Source organism: Arachis duranensis, chromosome 6 (assembly GCF_000817695.3).
Source record: "Arachis duranensis cultivar V14167 chromosome 6, aradu.V14167.gnm2.J7QH, whole genome shotgun sequence".
NCBI lineage: Eukaryota > Viridiplantae > Streptophyta > Magnoliopsida > Fabales > Fabaceae > Arachis > Arachis duranensis.
The window spans coordinates 88,658,579-88,668,106 of record NC_029777.3 but is presented as its reverse complement, the minus strand read 5'-3'; the positions used below and the strand labels follow the sequence as shown (position 1 = coordinate 88,668,106).

Genomic DNA, 9,528 nt, shown 5'->3' with positions numbered 1-9,528 from the left:
GGCGTTCTGTCTTCCAAACCTGAATCGTGGTCGTTGTCATGGTCATCTGCCATGTTAATGGGGTGACTTTCAGGTTCCCCGGCAACGGCGCCAATGTTCCGAGAGTTACCTGAAACTGGTTGGTGCTAACGTGTCCGGCTGGTGGGAGACAGCCGGAGCTGTCGTGTCCGACTTGTTGGACTGGCTGCACTGCTGATCCTTCGTCACTGGAGGGTGGGGGATACCTGCAAGAGACTCCGATGCTTAAGTTAGCATGGGTATTAAACAGGTATTGAGTAGAATCAGAGTATGAGTTATACCTGGGTGCTCCAGTGTATTTATAATGGTGAGATGTGGCCTCCTGTGGATAAGATAAGTTAGTTATCTTATCTTATCTTTATCTTTAAGTGGGGTCATCTTTAAGGGAACCGCCTTTATCCCTATGGGCTTTGGGCTGCCCTTGGATTTGGGACGTGTTCCTCTATTTGGGCCCTTTGTTTGGGCTTTCCTGTGACTTTGGTCGAACTCTTTGAGAAGAGGTCGGGCATTTGGCCGAGCTCTTTGAGAAGAGGTCGGATAGTCTGACCTGAAGAGGTCGGTCGGCTTGTCGCTAAACATCCTGGGTCGGACAGCTTAACCCAGGGTAACCCCTGACGGGTTTGATTGTGAATAGAGGTCGGAATGATAAGAGTATAGTTTGAGAAAAAAAATGAACTTAATGTGAGAAAAGGAATTTAAAAATAAGAAACTTATGTACATTGAAAGACCTTTGATTACAAAGGTGTAGGTAGGCTAGCCTCGTTAAAACCTCTCCAAACAAAACCCGCTTTTGGGAAAAATCTTGGCAGTAGGAAAAATAATACTTGCCTGTTCCTGACTTTTAACTGTAGTATAACTTTAAAGATGATACATTCCAAGTGTTAGGTATAATATTACCATCTATGGTTTGTAATCGGTAGGCTTCGTTGCCGATGACCTCAATAATTTGGAAAGGGCCTTTCCAGTTAGCTGCTAGCTTGCCATGGCTTGTGGTTTTCTGGCCTGTTCTATCTGTTCTTCTGAGGACAAGATTGTTTACTTCAAAGGACCTTGGGTGAATTTTCTGATTGTATCGCTGGGCTATATATTGTTTCATAGCTTGGTGTATGATTGCTGTTGAAGATTGGAGTTCTTCAAGGAAGTCTAGTTCGGATTGCCGAGCTTTATCTGTTGTAGTATGGTTGGCCATTTGAGTTCGGAGTAAGGCCTGAGAGATCTCCACAGGTATCATTACATCAGAGCCGTACACCATTCGGAAAGGTGTTTCCTTTGTTGTTGAGTGGATGGTGGTATTGTATCCCCATATGATCTCTAGAATGAGTTTGGCCCAAAGGCTTTTTGCCTCGTCAAGTTTCTTCCTTAAGGCATGTAGGATGACTTTATTCGTGGCTTCTGCTAACCCATTTGTTTGTGGGTATTCTACCGATGAGAAATGCTGTTTGACTTTTAAGTTCTACAAAAAGGAAATGATTTTTTTATCGACAAACTGGCCGCCATTATCAGTGATAATCTGCCAAGGTATGCCAAATCTGCAGATAATATGTTTCCATACAAAGGAAACCATTTGTTGTGAGACGATTTTTGCTAAGGGTTACGTCTCTAACAATTTTGAAAAGTAATCAATCGCTATTATTAAAATTTTTACCTGCCCGGCCGCTAAGGGTAAGGGACCGAGGATGTCGAGCCCTCATTGGTTGAATGACCAACTTACCTCGGAACTGTGTAGGAGTTTTGCTGGGAGGTGTGTGACCGGACTGTGTTTCTGGCAGTTGTCACAGGTTTTGACTTTTGTTTTACAATCTTGTTGCAATGTCGGCCAGTAGAAACCAGCTCAGAGGATTTTGGAAGACAGGCTCCTACCTCCAAGGTGTGTACCACAAATACCTTCGTGTTCCTCGGCTAGCGCAAGATCGGCTTCTGATCTGCAGAGACATTTTGGTAAAGGACGATAGAATCCTCGTTTATATAGGCAATTGTTATATATAGTAAAAAACAAAGCTTGCCAACGAAAGTGTCGAATGTTTTCAACTTCGCCTGGCTAGTTCTCTATCCGAAGATTGCTATGTATGGTGTTCTCTAGTCTGCGTCCTGTGTAACACTTAGAACTTCTGTTAATTGTATATTGGGTTTAATTAGCGTAGATTGGTGAAGGGAGGAAAGAATCATTGGTTTAACTGAATAACTAAATCAAATAGATAGACCTTTCTTTCTCTTTGTCTCAGGTCGATAGCTCTTCTCAATTGAAAGATACCCTATATTGATAATACACATTCCAGTTGACCGAGCCTAATTCTAATTGTTTTGTTCCGAAGCAAAGATATCCACGGGGCGGTTTGTCCTATTCAGATATTCACGACCAAGAAGTACTGAATTCTCTTTCTTTTCGGATAGCCCTGAAAGGAGAAGGAAGGTTGGAATGCCAACAGGCATCTATTATGGAATTCACCCGACCCGAGAGTACCCATTTGGGGAACGTCCGGTGCAAAAGTAATTGAATGGGTAAGTCGCCAATCCCTAAAATGGACTATGTAATGTACTTTATCGGGTTACGGGTGGGCATTTTACCAGAGGTTTCTATTGTATCAATCTACCCCTGTGTGATTCCTGTTGAAGCATATCTCGGGGGGGTGCAGGGCAGACGATTTCAAAACGGACTCCCCATTCATTAGATAGAGAAGATCACCAAGATTTCGTGATGCGCTGCCGAACTTATTCCAATTCAATAAGAGATCTCAATATTATGCCTTGAAGAGGACTCGAACCTCCACGCTCTTTAGCACGAGATTTTGAGTCTCGCGTGTCTACCATTTCACCACCAAGGCATCTTGAAAGTGAATCGTATTCCATGAATATGATATCTAGCTAGTGTTATGTATGGAATATATGACAAAGGTGGAGTGTTAGAGTATTTTTATTGATCGGTCATGTCATATAGGCCCGAGTCGGACATCCAATTGGTTCGATTTGAATTATCCGTAGGATATCTTATATATATTCTATCAAAAAGATGGACAATCAAACCTATTCCTCGATTCAATAGAAGCCCAAAGAGGTGAATAGGGTCCAAAATAATGATAGATATGTAAAAAGCGGGTCCGATTACGCCTATTCCTAATCCTAAATGGAACGGAACGACGCAGGGATCTATTATATGTAAACATAGTATCTATTTAGATACGCTCGAATGACCCCTTTCTCATAATGAGAATGTATATAACCCTATTCCGGTCTGGTCCGGTATGGAATGAACTTAGAATCTAGATTTGTTTGAGTACTGGTGAGCTTAGATAAGTGTCAGCTCTGCTATTGTCCTCCCGAGGTATATGTTCAATGTCACATTTATGAAATTTTGAAAGTAAGGTTTAAACAATTGCAAGGTATTTGGATAATAAAGGATTCTTAACCTAGTATAGCTCGTTCACTGAGCAGGGAATCACAATATACCTTAAGCTCGTCGATGTTGAGATCGGCTGCGAGTCTGAGCCCAGCAATAAGAGCTTCATACTCACTTTGGTTGTTAATTGCCTTGAAGGAAAAGTGTAGTGATTGTTTGATGACATTACCATTTTCATCGTCTAGTATGATTCCAGCTCTACACCCGTGTGGGTTAGAGGAGCCATCAACATATAAAGACCATTCGGGTGAATTTTCGGTTGCGTCTGGGACTGTGAATTTGGCAATGAAATCGGCCAAGAATTGAGATTTGATGGATGATCAGCCTTTGTATCTGATATTAAACTTGGACAGCTCCACCGACCATTTTACTAGTCGGCCAGCTAGTTCTGGTTTTTGAAGGACTTGTCGCAATGGTTGATCTGTTCGGACATAGATGACATGACTATGGAAATATGGCCGAAGTCTTCGTGCCGAGAAAACCAAAGCCAAAGCTAGCCTCTCAATGCTCGGGTAGCGAAGTTCTGCATTCTGAAGTGTTTTGCTGGTGAAGTAGATCGGCAATTGCTGATTTCACCTTTCTGCAATAAGAGCGGAGCTTATAGCCCAGTTAGTCATAGATAAATATAAAAAAAGTGGTTCCCCTTGATGGTGTGTTTGTAAAATTGGTAGTTTTGAAAGAGTTTCTTTGATAGTTGTGAGTACTTGTTCACATTCATCGGTCCAATGGAATGCCTTTTTCTTTTTTAAAGTTTGGAAAAAACATAAAGATTTAGAAGCTAGGCAAGGTAAGAATCTATAGAGTGCAGCAAGTCTTCCTGTTAGCTGTTGGAATTCTTTGATAGTTTGTGGTCTCTTCATATCCACAACAGCTCAGCATTTTTCTGGATTTGATTCAATACCTCGGCTGGTGAGCATGAAGCCGAGAAATTTGCCACTTTGTACTCCAAAGGCGCACTTCTCGGGATTTAACCGCATGTTGTATTTTCGGATTTGACCGAAGATTTTTGTGAGGTCATCAAGCTAGTTGTTGCCAATCTTCGTTTTATCAACCATATCATCAACGTAGACCTCAATGTTCCTGCCGATCTGTTGGGCAAATACTTTCTCCATTAGGCGTTGATATATTGCACCTGCATTCTTAAGGCCAAATGGCATGACTTTATAACAGTAGTTTCCATATTCAATAATAAAAGCTATCTTACTTTGATTGGATGGATGCATTTGAATCTGGTTGTAGTCAGAGTATGCATCCATAAAGCTAAGTTTTTCATAATCAGAAGCATTGTCAACTAAACAATCAATAGATAGTAAGGGATAAGAGTCTTTTGGGCATGCTTTGTTGAGATCAGTGAAATCAACACACATGCGCCATTTACCGTTATGCTTTTTCACCATGCCGACATTCGCCAACCATGTTGTGAACCTGATTTCTTGAGTGAAGCCAGCATTGATGAGCTTCTTGGTTTCTTCCAAAGAGGCTTTTTGCGGTCATGGCCGAGGTTTCACTTTTTTTGTGCTATAGGTCGGACAAACGGATCCAATGCCAGTTTGTGGGATATGACGGATGGGTCAATTCCTGGCATGTCAGCTGGGGTCCAAGCAAACAAGTCGGCATTTTGTTGTAGGAATGCTCGGAATAAGGCCTTCTCTTCTGAGCTTAGTGTGGATCCCACGTAAGTGAACTTTTCCGAGTTATCTGCAAAATAGATTTTATGCAGATCTTTGGTTGGGGTTGGTCATTTGAGGATTCCTGCCTTGGGATCAAGGTCAGCCAGGACTGGTAGCTCGTCTTAGATGCTGATGTTGTGCACACAAGCTTGATTACTTTGGTTAGGTTTTTTAAAACTATTGTTGTAGCATTCTCTGGCCTCTCAGGCATCACTGTGAATAGTTGCAATTGTATTATCCTGCAAAGGGAACTTAACACAGAGATGAATTGTAGAAACAATAGCGTCAAACCTATTTGAAAAAGGTCAGCCAAGTATCAAACTGTAAGGACTAAGACAGTCAATGACTAAGTATTGAATATCTGAAGTTTTTGATAAAGAGAACCTCACCAAGTGTGGTTTGGAACCACACCGAGCCTATAACCGGGACCCTCTAACCTGAGAAACCGACCAGGACTCCAGTGGAAGGTTAGAGGATGTTGTTACTCAGCTTCATCTTCTGAAATGTGGAGTAAAAACCTTTTTATCTAGGAGGTCGCCGAGCTGTGGGGAGATCACAACGGGGTCATCTAGATTTGTTACGTTTGTGTTGAAGTCGGAGTCCTGAAATGTTATTTGTGGGAAGTATGGAGGTGTCTGATGATGATTTTGACTGGCTTCTATTGAAAGCATAGCTCGGTAAGACCGCTTTCTTGCCGAGCTTGTAGCACCTCCACCTGCAAAACCTTCGAAAATACAGTTGATGATATGTCTCGGTTGGTCGGGAGGGTTGGTGTTCAGTCTTTCTTTATATCGGCTATGTTGTGCTGCCGAGCTTTGGTCACCAGGGGGAGGTGCGCGTCGTTGTATATGGCTGCCAATATACTCGTCGAGATGACCTTGCCGAGCTAATCGTTCCAAAAGGTCTTTGGCGATGACACACTCGTCAGTGGTGTGTCCGTGCTTTTGATGAAAAGTACAATATTTTGATCTGTCTGCACCTTTTGAATATGGATAGTTGCCGGCTTTTCGTGGTGGCTTGATCAACTTTGAATTCAAGATTTCTTTGATGATGTCGTCACGCTTGGTGTTGAACTGAGTATAAGATTCATATCGGGGAGTTGGCTTGAAGTTTTTCTTGCTATCTCGTGCTTTATCGTCTTCTCTGTATTGTGGTCTCTCTATTTTTTGAGCTTGTCGGAGTTCTTCAATGTCAATCTGACCTTTCGCCTTTTCATAAAACTCGGCTATAGTTTTAGGTTTGGCCACAGCAATATTTTCCTGGAATTTTCCTGGTCGGAGTCCGCTTTTGATGGCGTGCAGTTCCACCTCAGGATGGAGATCTGGTATACGCATAGCTATTTTTGTGAAGCGAGTCGTGTAATCTCTTAGGCTTTCGTGCTGACCTTGTTTGATTGTGTTCAGGTAATTAGAATCATGTAGATAGATTGCTGATCCTACAAAGTGCTCCTCAAACGGCTTTGACAGGTCTCAGAAACGAGAAATAGAACATGCAAGCAAAGAAAAAAACCAATCAAGTGCAGGACCGTCTAAGTAAGATGGAAAACAATGACATAAAACTTTATCGGATGCACCATTTACTATCATTATGGAGGTAAACTTTTTGATGTATTTCTTTGGATCACCTAACCCATCATATGGGGTTAAGGTCGTTGGTAAAGTGAACCTCCTAGGCAGCACGAAGTTCATCACCTCGGTCGTGAATGGCCCGGGGGAGTTTTCTACGTTGTCATCTTTGTTTTCCGGCCAAGCTTCCTCATTGTGTTTAGGCTGTTCTTCTTCGTGCCAAGCAGTTTTGGAGACATGCGTTGGCCCTTACTAATGCTCGGCTTCTTCTGTTCGCTCTTGTCGATCATTGTTATTTTCAATTTGAGCATTATTCAGATTAGCAATCTGATTTGTCATTCTTTGGTTCTCTTCCGCCATGCGCTGGTTGGCTTGTTGTAACTCGGTCACCATCCAAAAAAGTTCAGATGGCGTAGATGGAAGTTCCTTAGTCATGGCTCTAGGTGAGAACGTCGAGGCCGATGAAATAAAGAAATAATTATATTCTCGGCCCCACGGTAGGCACCAATTGTTCCTGTATGGATATCTGGAGGGGAGCTCGGCTGTTGGGAATCGGTGCCGAGTTGTTATCTTCGATGCCGATCTATAAGCCTTGGGACAGTCCGAGATTTCCATCTAGGGAGATGTCCAATCGTGTAGAGTATGAACAAGAAAAGGGGAGAGTGTATTTACAAAGGCACTCCGAAGTTTAAGTTAGTATTGAGAATTCAATGTGTTCTCTTTAAGATAGAATATCATACCTTTATAGATGAAGTACGATAGGTTAGTTATATTTTTGTTAGTCTCCTAAATTGAAGAGCAATGATTAGGTTTTGATGGGTGATGACGTTACAATGGGCGTTTTGATTTCAGGACATAATCTGTTGAGTCTAGCTGTAACGTCAGATAACGAGCTATAACGTAACTTGCCGAGTAATAACGTAACTTGCTGAGTTATGATTGATAATGCCGAGTTATGATGTTGGATTTGTAACGGGCGGATCATATAGTAATACAAATGGAGAGCTCTTATACTGACATGGTGCTCATACGTTGAGTTTGAGAATTTATTTGCGTAGGTGTTGTCACTAGAAATTTTTAGAATTTTATTTATAAATTATAAATTATTATTTTCTTAGATTGTTAATTTTTAAATTTTAAATTATGTTTTTTTAGGTTGTTAGATATTTAATTTTTAATATGTTGAACTAATTATTTACTTAGGTGTCGTCACTAGAAATTTTTAAAAATTATAAATTATTATTTACTTAGGTTGTTATTTTTTAAAATTTTAAGTTATTTGCTCGATATTTTCTCTTTTGAATTTTTAAAATTTTGTTCATAAATTATAAATTATTATTTGTTTTAAGTTGTTACTTTTTAAATTTAAGTAACGTATACAAGTGATAAGATTATGGACACTACCGAGTTACGAAAATTCTCCATTGCCATACTCAATTGAGATAGTTTAGCTCGATAAAGATGTGAGTTTCCTACCATTTTTAAAAAATATTAAGTTTATATTTATATTATTGATATTTCAAATGTGTTTATTTATCTCATTTTAATTATTTTTTATTTTTGTTTGTCAATTTTAGGAAGAAAAAATACATCCTTCAATTAAGAAGGCTCTTATATCCCGATTCATGAATTTGTTAAAAGAAGGAATGACGTATCAAATCACATATTTTAGTGTTGGATGCAATGTGAGTAACTTCAAGACTAAACATATCATGAGTATGTGGTGAATTTAAACCAACAGACTAATGTGCACAAATTTTCGAAATCATCAAGTATCCCACAATATAGATTTAATTTTGTGAATTTTAAACATCTTAATGCTTCTGGATTCGATTACATCTATTTGGTTGGTAAGTTTATTATTTTAAAAAAAAATAAATTTATTGATAAATTTATTTATTTTATCTATTTTTTCTTATCATAGTTATTAACAACAAACTCTTTTTATCTTAATCTATTTAAATGTTATTATAAATTAAAAGAATATTTTTTAAAAAATTTAAAATATTAAAAAAAAATTGTGAATCGAGTACCTAAAAATATAATTCGTTTATAAGCAGTTCATTTTGAATTAACTTGGATAATGTGCGAATAAAATATGTTTAAGTTGAATGCGTACAAATTAGTTTATTTGAAATATTTTTTTAAAAACAAATTAATATTGTAATATTAACTTTTTAACTAAATTTTTAAATTTTAGTTAGTTAAGTATAAAAGTATATAATGTATGATAAATTTTCTTGAATTATATAAATATTGGCTAAACAACATGTTAAGATTATCGAATATTATTTTTACTTAATTTATTTAATATAAAATTATTTTTCGTAACTCAAGTTTATAATATTTTATGTTCTTTTAAATTCTAACAATTTTTACTCTTTCTCTTTTTATTTGTTCATCGTTAATATTTTGAAAATTATAACTATTTTTCTGAATAAAAATATTGTTTTTTGTGCTTGAAAGATTTTAATTTATTGAAAAAGTTATTTTTGGTAAATCAATTTGTTTTTAGTAAATAAATTTATTTTTCAATTGGTCTTTATAAAATTAATTAATTTGACATTGATCGTGATTGATCTTTATAAAATTAAAATAATTAATTAGTTAATTATTAATTTTTAAATCGTAACTATTTTTTGAAAAATAAGGTTTTTATATATAAATTATATTTGAAATTTTATGAAATTGTTAAAATAGATACGTGATTTGGTACAATTTTATAAGATCGTTAATGTGTTAAATTTTAAAATATAAAATACGTATATAATTTGTTATAATTCTATTGATTGTTAATTTTTTAAGTTATAATTAATTTTTTTAATTATAATTTTAAGTTTTATGTATTTAATTGTTAATAAAAAAAGTATACTTAATATTT

At 37.4% G+C, this 9,528-nt stretch overlaps 1 non-coding gene across 1 annotated transcript; it reads right to left on the bottom strand.

Moving 5' to 3' along the window:
* Positions 1–2,759: 2,759 nt before the first annotated feature.
* TRNAL-CAA (transfer RNA leucine (anticodon CAA)) lies at positions 2,760–2,840 on the bottom strand. The gene has a single exon. It is a non-coding gene; the product is annotated as a tRNA-Leu (tRNA).
* Positions 2,841–9,528: the final 6,688 nt, after the last annotated feature.